Genomic DNA, 16,065 nt, shown 5'->3' on the forward strand with positions numbered 1-16,065 from the left:
AAATAGGACCTTTTACTATTGTATTTTAGGGGAGGTTATTCTGGTTCCTCCTCTGGGGCCGAAGCCAATGAACACCATTATCACTTATGTATTTTCAACGGTGGAGTTTCTACACCCCATAGATTAAGGTGTGGAGCTCTGCTGTTCTTCATGAATTAATGTAAAGTACTATTATTTTTCTATTCAATTCAAGCTTATTCTTATTCTAAGATATTCACTCGCACTTCAACCTGATGAATGTGATGATCCGTAACACTCATCATCATTCTCACCTATGAACGCGTGCCTGACAACCACTTCCGTTCTATCTGCAATAGCTTGAGTGTGTATCTCTTAGCTTCCTGGTTCACGACACATGGTTGCCTCTCCTGACAATAGAGCCCTCCATTCCGTGCGATCAGAGTCTTCGTGGTATAGGTTAGAATCAATTGGCAGCATTCTTGAGATCCGGAAAGTCTAAACCTTGTCTGTGGTATTCTGAGTAGGATCTGGGATGGGATGACTGTGACGAACTTCAAACTCGCGAGTGTTGGGCGTAGTGATAGACACAAAAGGATCAATGGATCCTATTCCAACATGAGTGAGAACCGACAAATGATTAGCCGTGTAGTGACAGCGCATTTGGACCATTTTCACTGAGAGGACGGACGGTAGCCATTGACAACGATGATCCTCCAACGTAAGCTTGCCATGGAAAGGAGTATGAATGATTGGATGAAAGCAATAGGAAAGCAGAGGTTTAGAAGCAATAAGCATCTCCATACGCTTATCTGAAATCCTACCAATGAATTACATAAGTTTTTCTATCTTATTTTATATTTTAATAATAATTTAATCATCAAAACCTCAAAACTATTTGAATTCGCCTGACTGAGATTTACAAGGATGACCATAGCTTGCTTCAAGCTGACAATCTCCGTGGGATCGACCCTTACTCACGTAAGGTATTACTTGGACGACCCAGTGCACTTGCTGGTCAGCTGCATGGAGTTGTGTGAAAAGTGTGCAATCATGATTTTGTGTACCACAAGCTAATCACAAACATTAAAGTCTCAAGGCCATTTGACACGTAGTGATGAGTATTTTGGTGAAAAATAAATTTCTCCCAAAACACACAAATCTAACCGGCAAGTGTACTGGGTCGCATCAAGTAATAATAACTCACAGGAGTGAGGTCGATCCCACAGGGATTGATGGATCAAGCAATTTTAGTGGATGATTAGTTTAGTCAAGCTGACATTTAGTGAATTGTGTGAAATTGTAGCCAACAGAAAGTAAATGACAATGAATTTAAAGTTGCAGAATGTAAATTGGCAAGTAACTTAAAGAGCAAGAAATTAAAATTGCAAGAATCTTAAATGACAAGAAATATAAATTGCATTAAATGTAAAGGGAATTGGGAATTGGATTTGCAGAAATTAAACAAGGAAAAGTTAAATTGCAACAAGCAGAGAAGTAGAAGATGGATTTGATTGATTCGGAACCAAAACAGAAATGTAAATAAACATGAAAAAGCAATAAACAGAGAATGTAAAATTGGAATTAAGATCTCAGGACCCAAGAGACTAGATAACCAAGTCTAGATCTCAATGCCTTCCTAGATCCAACAAGAACAATTGCAAAGGAAATGTAAATTGCAGAGAAAGTAGATGAAGAGCAATTAACAGAAACTTCGATTTAATTAAGCAGTAAAGAAAGCAGAGAGAAATCTCAGAGGGAGAATGAAACAGAACACCTTCAATTCTCCACCCAAGACTCAAAAACAAAGAAAAGAAAATTAAAGAGAGCTCTCAAATCCTTGTGCTCCCTCGTGGAGCCAGCCTCTTCACAAATATGAAAATGATGCCTTATATAGGCTTTACAAAATGGAAATGAAAATGAAATTAAAAACAAATTACAATTAAATGAAATTCCTATTGTATCTATTTCTTGTGCCTTTGAGTAATGATCATGGGCCCTTGCTCTTGATGGAATTGGGATGATAGAGGCCTTGGTTGATTGCTCTTGGAGTTTGAGGAGGAACCGAATTGAACCGGGTTGAGTTTGCAAAAGTTGGACCAAAAGTTTTTGCTCCAACTTTTCATATCAGCCACCATGATTTGCTGATACCAACGTTGGTGCCAAAGTTAGGGGTCTAACTTTTGCTCCAACGTTGGCCTCCCTTATGCACATTTATGGCGCCAACTTTGTCCTCTTGTCATGTTGCCAATTTTATGCCCAATATAAACTATCATATATGGTTGGAAAGCTCTGAATGTCAGCTTTCTAACCCACTTGGAATCACTTCAATTGGACATCTACAACTCAAGTTATGATCATTTGAAGAGGGCATGGTTGCTGGCTTTGGTGTGCAGCGTTTGAGGTAAAGTTTGCCTCAAACGTTGGCGAAAACGCCAGTTCTGGAGGCTCAAACGTATTGTCCACCCCATACTATTATACATTATTGGAAAGCCCTGAATGTCTACTTTCCAATGCCTTTGGAATCACATCAATTGGGGCTCTACAGCTCGAGTTATACTCCATCGAAGGTGCAGAGGTCAAGTGGCCTCACTGCAGGTTGCCACCATGTTCATTTATGCACATTGCGGGGCAGTTTTCTCCCTCAATTTTAGTGTCCACCATGCAGTGCCATATATGCTTGGAAAGCTCTTGATTCCTACTTTCTAATGCTTCTTGAATCACCTCATTTGGAGCTCTGTAGCTCAAGTTATTCTTGTTGGAAGTATACCCCTTCAAGCTGTTGTGGTGTGTGGCGCCAACGTTAGCCCAAAAGTTAGGGGTCTAACGTTGGCACAAACTTTTGCTCCTTCCTTTGTATTTTTCATGTGCCAACGTTAGCCCAAAAGTTTGGGGTCTAACGTTGGCGCAAACTTTTGGTGGCCAGGGAGGTTTTTCTCATGCCAACGTTAGCCCAAAAGTTAGGGGTCTAACGTTGGCGCAAACTTTTGGTGCCCAGGGAGTAATTTTCAAGTTCTAACGTTAGCTTCAAAGTTAGGGGTCTAACTTTAAGGCTAACTTTTCACCCAAAAGTTTGTGCAAAAGTTTGAGGTTAACTTTAGGTCCAACTTTTTGCTTCCTGGTTCATTTTCACTTATTCCATTGTCCTCTCTTTACTCCTAGCCATTCCTTCTTGCTTCAACCTTTCTTCACCTATCATTAATCAACCAAACACATCAAAGCTATGCTCAAAATCATGAGATATTCATTCTTTCATAATATGTGACAATTATAGCATAAAACCTCATGAAATAGCATGAATTCATACATGGTTGATTAAATCAAAGGAAACATGAAAATCTACCCAATTGGCTTGCTTATGGATCAAGAAAGTGCATAAAACCTATTGAAACCAAAGGAAAAAGGCATAGAAAAATATGACATGATGACATGTCATCACGTAGCAATAGCATCAAGTGTGCCCATGTTAACCTTAGATATAAAATAATATTAGCGAGAGTAATGCTAAGTTAAATTAGTAGTTTTATATATTAAACAAAAAAGGATGACAAAAACCTAGTCTAATTAATATATTTCTTTTAAAACTATTCACACATCAGTATCCAAAATAATTAATAGAAAAACATATCTCTTGTCAAAATCATTTGAATACTGCACTTGAATCTAAAAGCTGAAATGGAAGCAAGAAAAAGAAGTAGCACATTTTACAATATAGTTAAAAAACAACCAAACAAATAGCACCAGACAACCTAGACCACATTTTCAACTACCACCCAATAAGGAAAGAATGCATTATTATTCACCAACAAGATAACTACCTTTCTCTTACTTATATAAACTCTGCAGAATAATTACTTAGTGTTACACAAATATCCACTATTTTTTTAACATCAAAAAGAAAAAAAATTGTAGTTCTAAATACTGTTGAAACATGTATAAAATTATGTTCAGTGATCACTCTTTACTTGACCCTTCAGAACACACTGACACAAGAAGATTATTAGTTCACATTAAATACTTAAGCATAAAAATCTCGAAGCAACAAAATTGTTCACGTCATGTAAATCCAGCAAAATAACAGTGAGTAAAGGCCATACGCAAAAGTATATCCACCTTGTTTGGGAATAACACTTTGATGAAAATTATAACAATATTAAAGAGCATGGTGCTACTAATACAAACTCTAGTTGGTTGGCAAGGGTCTCAAAGTTGCTTAAAGGAAAAACTACACTATCAGTAGTGTCTCAAAGTTGCATATAAACAGTAATGTGTCTCCCACCCTTAACAAATCTTGGTAAGGAAAGAAAAACTCACTAGACTTGTGACATTTCGCTTGTGGGAACTTGCTCATATAAACTCTCATAGAAAATCCTGAGAGGATCTTTCTGAAATTTCACAAGGAAACAAACACATGCAACACACTGATTACAAAAAACTGAAAAAGCTATAAGGAATAAGAGAATAAAGCATACATGTATAATGTATATAATTGTATATCTACCTCCTCCGGTGGATCTTATTTCTGGCCAGGTAAATCATACACCTTTTTCTCTTTCTTCTTCTTCTGTTGCTGCTCTGAAGCAGAAGAAGCAGCAGCATATGAGACTTACAGAGAAAATAAGCTACTTATTTTTCTTACAACAATTATCTTCAGTTCTCGCAATTTCATCACACATAGCACTACACATTCCCATATGCAATAACAATTTACCATATGCATTAACAATTTAAGCAGATTATACAAAAAAATGTAATAAATCATAAATCATTCTCCTCTAGCATTGTGTGTTGGTCAAAATACATGCCTGGAAACCAAACATGGCTTTAAGCCAATCAAGCATGTCTAAGTCTCCTGTTCTCTGTCTTTGTTGCTCGAAAGAACTAGGCCAGTTCAAGCCTTGTGTGTTCCATAGCGCAGAAACAGCAGCTTTAATCTAATAAAGAAAGAAAGTCCAAGAACTCAACAAAATCAGGCATCATTGCATATTTGCATCATGTACTCCACCAAGATAAGCAACTAAGCAAGTCTTATTTAGGTTATCAAACCTTATATGTACCACATTAAGACTTCAAAATAAGTATGTAAAACACAAGAATAGGAACATGTAATAAGTTTTTCAAAATAAAAATCATGTTAGTAGTAAAACAGCATAACTGAGCACTAACCTTCGAGCAGCACGGCGAGCAGAACTGCGAGACCTGGCGAGCAGAACCGCGAGACAGAGGCAAGAAGAACCGCGAGACAGAGGCGAGCAGAACCATGAGACAGAGGCGAGTAGCTTTCTGAGCAGAACGGCGAGATGGACTACAAGCAAAACAGCAAGGACGAACCTGGTTGTGATCTTGAGCGCCAAAGGTGGCAACGGTGAGATAGATGGCGCCATGATGGAGGTTAGGGTTTTCTAAACCATTCAAGGAAAAGCCATTCAAAGCAGCATCGAGGAAGACAACGACTGCTCGACGAACATGACGATGACGGCAAGCTCGAGGAAGACCATGGTGATGGCAACGACAAGCTCGAGACAATGACTGCTCGATGAAGATGACGATTACAAGCGATGAAGGCTGGGTGCGACGAAGGCGATGCAGGCTAGGTAAGATGAAGGGCAGTGATGAACGCAATAGGCTGAACGATTACAACGACGAAGGCTTGAGAAAGCTGCTAAGTTCGAGAGTGAAGATGAAGTGATGGCGCAATAGGGTTTGAAAGGGAATTTTAGGGTTAAAAAGATTTTAGGGTTTGAAAGGGAATTCTTTAACTCTGTTCTAACTTTTATCAAAACTAAAGAAACCAAGAAATTCAAATGATAACATTTTAAGTTTTAATTCATACTTTGATATCAAATTTAGTTTAAATATGAATATTGAGTTTACATTAAATACTTTTAATTCTAAATTATAATTTGTTATATTTTTTAAGAATACTAAATAACTAATTATTAATACAATGTACAAACTATAAAATTAATCAAATTATCTCAAACTAATTTTGTTAAGTATAATTTGGTAACATAAGAATTAGGTGTACTCTAACAAAGTTATATGATTTAAAAATAAACAAATTATAAAAAAATACACATTTTGTAATGGAAAAAAAGATACTGGAAAAAGAAGAAAAAAATATTGAATGGTGAAAAAAAATAAAATCACAAGTCATCTTAAAATTTAGGGTTTAAAATAAGTCAAGTGTGAAAATTTTAAAACTTATCATTTAGGGTTAAAATTTGAAAACTTAGGAAAAAAAAGTTAAGTGTGAAAAAAATTTAGTGGGAAACTAAATTTTAGGGGAGGGAACTCTATCGGTACGTTTTTTTTACGGTGCCAAAATAAACACACTATAGCCACGCTTATAAAGCATGCCGATTTCCTTCTATGGCCACGCTTTTTAAGCATGCCAAAAAAAAGTGTGGCCAAATTTCAAATCAGTGGCCACCCTCGTAAAAGCGTGCCAATTTCCCTCTATGGCCACGCTTTTTAAGCGTGGCAATAAAAAAGCGTGGCCAAATTTCAAATAAGTAGCCACCCTCGTAAAAGCGTGCCGATTTCTCTCAAAAAGCGTGGCAAAATCACAAATCAGTGGCCACCCTCGCAAAAGCGTGCCCATAGACCACTTTTGGGCACGCTTTAAAAGCGTGGCAAGAAAAAAGGGTGTCGACAGGCCTTTTTTCTTGTAGTGTTCTTTTCTTCACAAAGAACCGAAACCCTTCTTATTTTCTTTTGAAAATAAACATTAAAATCTTATCAATTAATATCATCTCAACAGCCCGAAAAATCGTCAAAATATTCCAGCTGGGCTATTCTTAATAAGAATTCAACAAAATTCAATAGGATTAACAAAATTCAACATAAACTCAATCAAACCCAAACAGTAATCAACCAAACCAACATTCATTTATCACATTAACATTTAATCGGTACAAAATTACCAAAGCATACCCCCGTACAAAATCAAAACAACGGAAACTCCAGAGAAGCTTTTTGTTTGAGTTGCTGAAGAAGAAAATGTCAGAAATCGTCTGTGACTCTTAGAACTCCAATTGGCCAAACTCAAGGGGAAGGTGAGCTACGTCACCGTCAGATTAGATTTTTTATTGGAGTTACGAATCACAAGAAATTGAAGCCAGAAAGCTCATAGGATGTCACAGTTCTTCTCAAGCACACTCTTGGTCTTTCTCTCTTTCTTTTTCTTTCAACTTCAATTAGGTTATGAGATGAGGCAAGAAGATTAGATTATTTGTGGTGTTAAGCCTTCTAGTGCACGAAATTGTGATTCACACTTTTCACAACTCCGCACAACTAACCAGCAAGTGCACTGGGTCGTCCAAGTAATACCTTACGTGAGTAAGGGTCGATCCCACAGAGATTGTCGGCTTGAAGCAAGCTATAGTCATCCTGTAAATCTTAGTCAGGCGGATTCAAATAGTTATGAGGCTTTTATAATTAAAAGATAAATAAAACATAAAATAAGATAAAGATACTTATGTAATTCATTGCTGGGAATTTCAGATAAGCGTTTGGAGATGCTTTGTTGCTTCTGAACCTCTGCTTTCCTATTGTCTTCTTCCAATCATGCGTGCTCCCTTCCATGGCAAGCTGTATGATCCTCTCGGATGGAAAATACCAGGTACGATCTCTGTATGGCTAATCTACTGTCGGATTTCTCGTCTCGGATAAAAACAACCAGGTATAGCTACCGCACGGCTAATCATCTGTCGGTTCTCACTAGCGTCGGAATAGATCTCTCTATCCTTTTGCACACTTACACTGCGCCCAACATTCACAAGTTTGAAGCTCGTCACAGTCATCCCTTCCTAGATCCTATTCGGAATACCACATACAAGGTTTAGACTTTCCGGATCTCAAGAATGCTATCAATTGGTTCTAGCCTATACCACGAAGGTTCTAATCTCACGGATTTGGATGCTCTATTGTCAGGAGAGGTGATGCAAATCATGGATTAGAGACCCAAGAGATTATACTCTGGCTGTCGTCCAATGACTACGTTGAACATCATGTAGACCGCTTGCGGTTGTCAGGCACGCGGATCTTGGCTAAGCGAGTAACGAAGATAGTGGGTGATTGTCATGGGTGACCTGATGCACGGAAAACTTGTCTCTCAATAAATCTCCCTTCGGCAAGTGTACTGAAGTTGTCGTCAAGTAAAAACTCACAATAGAGTGAGGTCGAATCCCACAGGGATTGATTGATCAAGCAACTTTAATTAGAAGAATGTTCTAGTTGAGCAAATCCAGAATTTGGGTTGAGAGTTACAGAAAATAAAATGGCGGGAATGTAAATAACAGAAAAGTAAATGCTAAAATTAAAGGACTGGAAGTAAATGACTGAAAATAAATTGCAGAATTGTAAATGGGAATGGGGGATTTGCTCATAAAAGTAAATGGCAGAAATTAAAGAGAATGGGTAAGATTAGAGATGGGGAGTTCATTGGGCTTAGGAGATATTGCAATTCTCTGGATCAAGTTCATTTTCATCTCTTCCTCAATCAATGCACTCATTGATCTCCTTGGCAATCTTAAGTGATTGAATTGCAATTTCTTGCAATTCAATCTCTCAAATCTTGATCAATAGCCAATTCCTTGGTCAATTGCTCATGAGAAGAGATGAAGTATGGTCACTGATTATACCACATGCATTTCCCAAACCAAGTATTGAGAGGGTTACAGTCACATACCCATCCAAACCCAATTTGGTCCAGCATGAGAAAGCATTTCTAGCTTGATCTCTTCATTCCTCTTCCAAGGTTCAAAAGAGATCCAAGTTTGAATAGCTTCTCTTCCAAGATAACTACTCAATTGGATGAAGACCGAAAGCTTTCAAGTAAAATCAAGAGGAAAGATAGAAGAAGAACAATGAAAATTAGTATTGATCCATCAAATTACAACAAAGCTCCCTAACCCAATGAAAGGGGTTTAGTTGTTCATAGCTCTTGAAGATGAAAACAAAGATGGAGAATACATCATAAAACTAGAAATTGCAAAGAAAGTAAAATACAGAGAGTGGTTCTTCAGCCTCCCGAACTCCTTTACAATTCAAAGCTACTCCTATATATACTACTCTTCTCAGCTTCTAGTTCACTCTTCAAGTCTTGGGCCTTTGGATCTTGAGTTTGAAGCAGTTCCTTTCTTTATTTGGTCTTGGCTTTACTTGCAGAGAGAAAGTGCAGAGTGGGCAGAGACTTAAGCTCAGGGCGTAAGGAGTGTTAATCATTTAGTGAAAGTCCAAGTTCGGGAACGTTAGTGACACTTAACATTGTCACTAACGTTCCAATGCACCCCTTTTGCCTCACGTTAAAACCCACGTTAACTAGGTTAACGTGGCTTTTAACGTTGCCTTGTCAACCTTCAAGAACATTAGTGACACTCAACATTGTCACTAACGTTCCAGTGTGCACCTTCTTGCTTCACGTTAAAGCTCACGTTAACTAGGTTAACTAGGCTTCTAACGTGGCCTTTGCCATCCTTCGAGAATGTTAGTGACATTCAACATTGTCACTAACGTTCCAATGTGCCCCTAGGTCTCACGTTAGAGTCCACGTTAACTAGGTTAACGTGGCTTCTAACGTGGCCATCTTTTAGCCATCCCAACGTTAGTGACAATGTTGAGTGTCACTAACGTTGGCTCATCCTTCATTTCTCATCGTTAGCTTCCACGTTAACCAAGTTAACGTGGAAGTTAACGTGACTCTTGGGGGTTGTGTGGTTGCTTCAACGTTAGTGACAATGTTGAGTGTCACTAACGTTGTCGACAACTCTTCATCTTCTACGTTAGTTCCCACGTTAACCAAGTTAACGTGGGAGTTAACGTGGTACTTAGCACCATAGGCCAACGTTAGTGACAATGTTGAGTGTCACTAACGTTGGCTCAACTTCTTTTCTCCACGTTAGAGTTCACGTTAACTTGGTTAACGTGGGCATTGATGGCTATTTGAGAGTGTTATTGGCAATCACTTTTCTCATTAATCTTTGCAAGTTACCTCCCCTTTTCTTGCTCCTTTTTGGTCCTGAAATCAAGCAACAAAGTGCATCAAAGCTCTAGTCCAAGTCATGAGTAATGCAACATAATATTTGTCACTAAACTTATGCAAAATCCTCATGAAATCATGTAACATGCACAATGTATGCTTGAGTGAAGGCATAAGTGAATATTTACCCAAAACTAACTTATTTCCTAAAGAAATGCATGAAACTAACCTAAAAACAGCAAAGAAAAGGTCAGTGAAACTGGCCAAAATGCCCTGGCAGCATTACCCCTTCATTCTGACTTAACTGAATTAAGTATAAGAGTATATATTGGAGAAGAAGTAGGCGTGAATTGAAAGAAAAACAATAGTACTTGCATTAATTCATGAAGAACAGCAGAGCTCCACACCTTAATCTATGGGGTGCAGAAACTCCACCGAAGAAAATACATAAGTGAAATAGGTCTAGGCATGGCCAAATGGCCAGCCTCCCAAAGACATTCCAAGTATGATAGTATGCGAATAGAATAGTAAAAAATGCTATTTATACTAAACTAATAACTTAGGTTTACAGAAAATGAGTAACTAAGTGCAGATAGTGTAGAAATCCACTTCCGGGGCCCACTTGGTGTGTGCTTGGGCTGAGCATTGAGCTTTAGACGTACATAGGCCATTCTTGGAGTTAAACGCCAGCTTGGGTGCCAGTTTGGGCGTTTAACGCCAGTTCTGGTGCCAGTTCTGGCGTTTTACTCCAGAAAAGGGTCTCTAGTGGGTGTTTGAACGCCAGTTTGGGCCATAAAATCTTGGGAAAAGTATGAACTATTATATATTTCTGGAAAGCCCAAGATGTCTACTTTCCAACATAATTAAGAGCGTGCCAATTGGGCTTCTGTAGCTATAGAAAATGCACTTTGAGTGCAGGAGGGTTAGAATCCAACAGCATCTGCAGTCTTTTTTCAGCCTCCAAATCAGATTTTTGCTCAGGTCCCTCAATTTCAGCAAGAAAATACCTGAAATCACAGAAAAACACATAAACTCATAGTAAAGTCCAGAAATGTGATTTTTGCATAAAAACTAATAAAAATATAATAAAAAGTAACTAAAATATACTAAAAATTATGTAAAAACAATGCCAAAAAGGGTATAAATTATCCGCTCATCACAACACCAAACTTAAATTGTTGCTTGTCCCCAAGCAACTAAAAACAAAATAGGATAAAAAGAAGAGAATATACAATAAATTTCAAAATATCAATGAAGCTTAGTTCCAATTAGATGAGCGGGACTAGTAGCTTTTTACTTCTGAATAGTTTTGGCATCTCACTTTATCCTTTGAAGTTCAGAATGATTGGCATCCATAGGAACTCAGAATTCAGATAGTGTTATTGATTCTCCTAGTTCAGTATGTTGATTCTTGAACATAGCTACTTTATGAGTCTTGGCCATGACCCTAAGCATTTTGTTTTCCAGTATTACCACCAGATACATAAATGCCACAGACACATAACTGGGTGAACCTTTTCAGATTGTGACTCAACTTTGCTAGAGTCCCCAGTTAGAGGTGCCCAGAGTTCTTAAGCACACTTTTTTTACTTTGGACCATGACTTTAACCGCTCAGTCTCAAGCTTTTCAGTTGACACCTTCACGCCACAAGCACATGGTTAGGGACAGCTTGATTTAGCCGCTTAGCCCAGGATTTTATTCCTTTGGGCCATCCTATTCATTAATGCTCAAAGCTTTGGATCCTTTTTATCCTTGTCTTTTAGTTTAAAGGTTTACTGGCTTTTTGCTCTTGCCTTTTGGTTTAAAGAGCTATAGGCTTTTTCTGCTTGCTTTTTTCTTTCTCCTTCTTTTTTTTTCTTTATCTTTCGCAAGCTTTTGTTTTTTTTATTGCTTTTTCTTGCTTCAAGAATCAATTATAATTTTTCAGATTATCAATAACATTTCTCTTTTTTCATTATTCTTTCAAGAGCCAACAATTTTAATATTCATAAACTTCACTATAAAAAATATGCACTGTAGTGCACGAAATTGTGATCATCAATAATGGCGCCAAAGACTTGGAGCTCTCAAACGTGAATCACACTTTGTCACAATTCCACACAACTAACCAGCAAGTGCATTGGGTCGTCCAAGTAATACCTTACGTGAGTAAGGGTCGATCCCACGGAGACTGTCGGCTTGAAGCAAGCTATGGTCATCTTGTAAATCTCAGTCAGGTGGATTCAAATGGTTATGGAGGATTGATAATTAAAAGATAAATAAAACATAAAATAAAGATAGAGATACTTATGTAATTCTTTGGTTGGAATTTCAGATAAGCGTATGAAGATGCTTTATTCCTCCTGAACCTCCACTTTCCTATTGCCTTCTTCCAATCATTCATACTCCTTTCCGTGGCAAGCTTTATGTTGGGCATCACCGTTGTCAATGGCTACTTCCCGTCCTCTCAGTGAAAATGTTCCAAATGCGCTGTCACCGCACGACTAATCATCTGTCGGTTCTTGATCATGTTGGAATAGGATCCATTGATCCTTTTGCGTCTGTCACACGCCCAACACTCGCGAGTTTGAAGCTCGTCACAGTCATCCCTTCCTAGATCCTACTCAGAATACCACTGACAAGGTTTAGACATTCCGGATCTCAGGAATGGCCGCCAATAATTGTAGCCTATACCACGAAGGTTCCAATCTTAGATTAGAAACCCAAGAGATACACATTCAAGCTTGTTTGCATGTAGAATGAAAGTGGTTGTCAGTCACGCGTTCATAGGTGAGAATGGTGATGAGTGTCACATAATCATCACATTCATCATATTCTTGGGTGTGAATGAATATCTTGGAGAAGAAATAGACTTGAGTTGAATAGAAAAACAATAGTACTTGTATTAATTCATGAAGAACAGCAGAGCTCCACACCTTAATCTATGTTGTGTAGAAACTCCACCATCGAAAATACAAAAGTGATAATCGAGGTCATTGGCTTCGGCCCCAGAGAAGGAACCAGAAGAACCAAGATGAAAATACAATAGTAAAAGGTCCTATTTATAGAGAACTAGTAGCCTAGGGTTTACAGAAATAAGTAATTAATGCAGAAATCTTCTTCCGGGCCCACTTGGTGTGTGCTTGGGCTGAGCATTGAAGCTTTCATGTGTAAAGACTTTTCTTGGAGTTAAACACCAGCTTTTGTGCTAGTTTGGGCGTTTAACTCCAGCTTTTGTGCCAGTTTTGGAGTTAAACGCCAGAATTCTTGAGCTGACTTGCAACGCCGGTTTGGGCCATCAAATCGCGGGCAAAGTATGAACTATTATATATTGCGGGAAAGCCCAGGATGTCTACTTTCCAGCGAAATTAGGAGCGCGTGAATTGGGCTTCTCTAGCTCAAGAAAATCCACTTCGAGTGCAGGGAGGTCAGAATCCAACAGCATCTGCAGTCCTTTTTCAGCCAGATTTTTGCTCAGGTCCCTCAATTTTAGCCAGAAAATACCTGAAATCACAGAAAAATACACAAACTCATAGTAAAGTCCAGAAAAGTGAATTTTATTTAAAAACTAATAAAAATATAATAAAAACTAACTAAAATATACTAAAAACATACTAAAAATAATGCCAAAAAGTGTATAAATTATCCGCTCATCACAACACCAAACTTAAATTGTTGCTTGTCCCTAAGCAACTGAAAATCATATAAGATAAAAAGAATAGAATATACAATGAATTCCAAAAACATCTATGAAGATCAATATTAATTAGATGAGCGGGGCTTTTAGCTTTTTGCTTCTAAACAGTTTTGGCATCTCACTTTATCCTTTGAAGTTCATAATGATTGGCATCTATAGAAACTTAGAATCCAGATAGTGTTATTGATTCTCCTAGTTAAGTATGTTGATTCTTGAACACAGCTACTTTATGAGTCTTGGCCGTGACCCAAAGCATTTTGTTTTCCAGTATTACCACCGGATACATAAATGCCACAGACACATAACTGGGTGAACCTTTTCAGATTGTGACTCAGCTTTGCTAGAGTCCCCAATTACAGGTGTCCAGAGCTCTTAAGCACACTCTTTTTGCTTTTGGACCACGACTTTAACCGCTCAGTCTCAAGTTTTCACTTGACACCTTCACGCCACAAGCACATGGTTAGGGACAACTTGGTTTAGCCGCTTAGGCCAGGATTTTATTCATGTGGGACCTCCTATCCACTGATGCTCAAAGCCTTGGATCCCTTTTTTATTTTACCCTTGCCTTTTGGTTTTAAGGGCTATTGGCTTTTTCTGCTTGCTTTTTCTTTCTCTCTCTTTTTTTTCGCATTTTTTTTACTCTTTTTTTTCTGCAAGCTTTGCTATTCACTGCTTTTTCTTGCTTCAAGAATCATTTTTATGATTTTTCAGATCATCAACAACATTTCTCCTTTTTCATTATTCTTTCAAGAGCCAACAATTTTAACATTCTTTAAACAACAAATTCAAAAGTTGTTGGAATGTTGGAATGTTAGGAGGATGGAATGCTCTTGGTGCTCCACCCTTAGTTGTCCCATGTTGGAGTTTAATTCTCCTAGGGAGGTATTGATTTGCTCCCAATAGTTTTGTGGAGGAAAATGCATCCCTTGAGGCATCTCAGGGATTTTATAATGAGGAAATTCCTCATGCTCTTGGTGAGGTTCTCTTATTTGCTCCATCCTTTTCATAGTGATGGGCTTGTCCTCATCAATGAGAATGTCTCCCTCTATGTCAATTCCAACTGAATTGGAGAGGTGACAAATGAGGTGAGGGAAGGCTAACCTTGCCACAGTAGAGGACTTGTCCGCCACTTTGTAGAGTTCTTGGGATATAACCTCATAAACTTCTACTTCCTCTCTAATCATGATGCTATGAATAATGATGGCTCGGTCTATAGTAAATTCAGACCGGTTGCTAGTGGGAATGATTGAGCGTTGGATAAACTCCAACCATCCCCTAGCCATGGGCTTGAGGTCATGCCTTCTTAGTTGAACCGGCTTCCCTCTTGAATCTTTCTTCCATTGAGTGCCCTCTTCACAGATGTCTATGAGGACTTGGTCCAACCTTTGATCAAAGTTGACCCTTCTAGTGTAGGGGTGTGCATCTCCTTGCATCATGGGCAAGTTGAATGCCAACCTTACATTTTCCGAACTAAAATCCAAGTATTTTCCTCGGACCATTGTAAGCCAATTCTTAGGGTCCATGTTCACACTTTGATCATGGTTCTTGGTGATCCATGCATTTGCATAGAACTCTTGAACCATTAAGATTCCGACTTGTTGAATGGGATTGGTGAAAACTTTCCAACCTCTTCTTCGGATCTCATGTCGGATCTCCGGATATTCGCCCTTTTTTAGCTTAAAAGTGACCTCGGGAATCACCTTCTTCTTGGCCACAACTTCATAGAAGTGGTCTTAATGCACCCTTGAGAGGAATCTCTCCATCTCCCACGACACAGAGGTGGAAGCTTTTGCTTTCCCTTTCCTCTTTCTAGAGGTTTCTCCGGCCTTTGGTGCCATAAATGGTTATGGAAAAACAAAAATCTTTAGCTTTTACCACACCAAACTTAGAAGGTTTGCTCGTCCTCGAGCAAAAGAAGAAAGAAGAGAGTAGAAGAAGAAGAAATAGAGGAGATGGAGGGGGCTTTGTGTTTCGGCCAAGGGGGAGAAGTAGTGTTTAGGTTGTGAGAAAATGAAGGAGTGAATATGGGTTTATATAGGAGTGGAGAGGGGGGTATGGTTCGGCCATGTAGGGGTGGGTTTGGGTGGGAAAGTGGTTTGAATTTGAATGGTGAGGTAGGTGGGGTTTATTGAAGGATGGATGTGAGTGGTGAAGAGAATGGTGGGATTTGATAGGTGAGCGGTTTTTGGGGAAGAGGTATTGAGGTGATTGGTGAATGGGTGAAGAAGAGAGAGAGAGGTGGGGTAGGTGGGGATCCTGTGGGTCCACAGATCCTGAGATGTCAAGGATATTTCATCCCTGCACCAAGTGGCGTGCAAAAATGCCCCTTTCTGCCAATCCTGGTGTTAAACGCCAGGCTGCTGCCCATTTCTGGTGTTTAACACCAGCTTCTTGCCTATTCCTGGCGTTAAATGCCAGTCTGTTGCCTATTTCTAGCGTTAAACGCCC

The 16,065-nt window shown here is 38.7% G+C and overlaps 1 pseudogene; it reads right to left on the reverse strand.

Moving 5' to 3' along the window:
- Window positions 1-4,271: 4,271 nt before the first annotated feature.
- The window catches only part of LOC148564433 (uncharacterized), a 60,666-nt pseudogene continuing 48,872 nt past the window's right edge, over window positions 4,272-16,065 (reverse strand).

The sequence above is a fragment of the Arachis ipaensis genome, chromosome B5 (genome assembly GCF_059453495.1).
Source record: "Arachis ipaensis isolate K30076 ecotype BB chromosome B5, ASM5945349v1, whole genome shotgun sequence".
Taxonomy (NCBI): domain Eukaryota; kingdom Viridiplantae; phylum Streptophyta; class Magnoliopsida; order Fabales; family Fabaceae; genus Arachis; species Arachis ipaensis.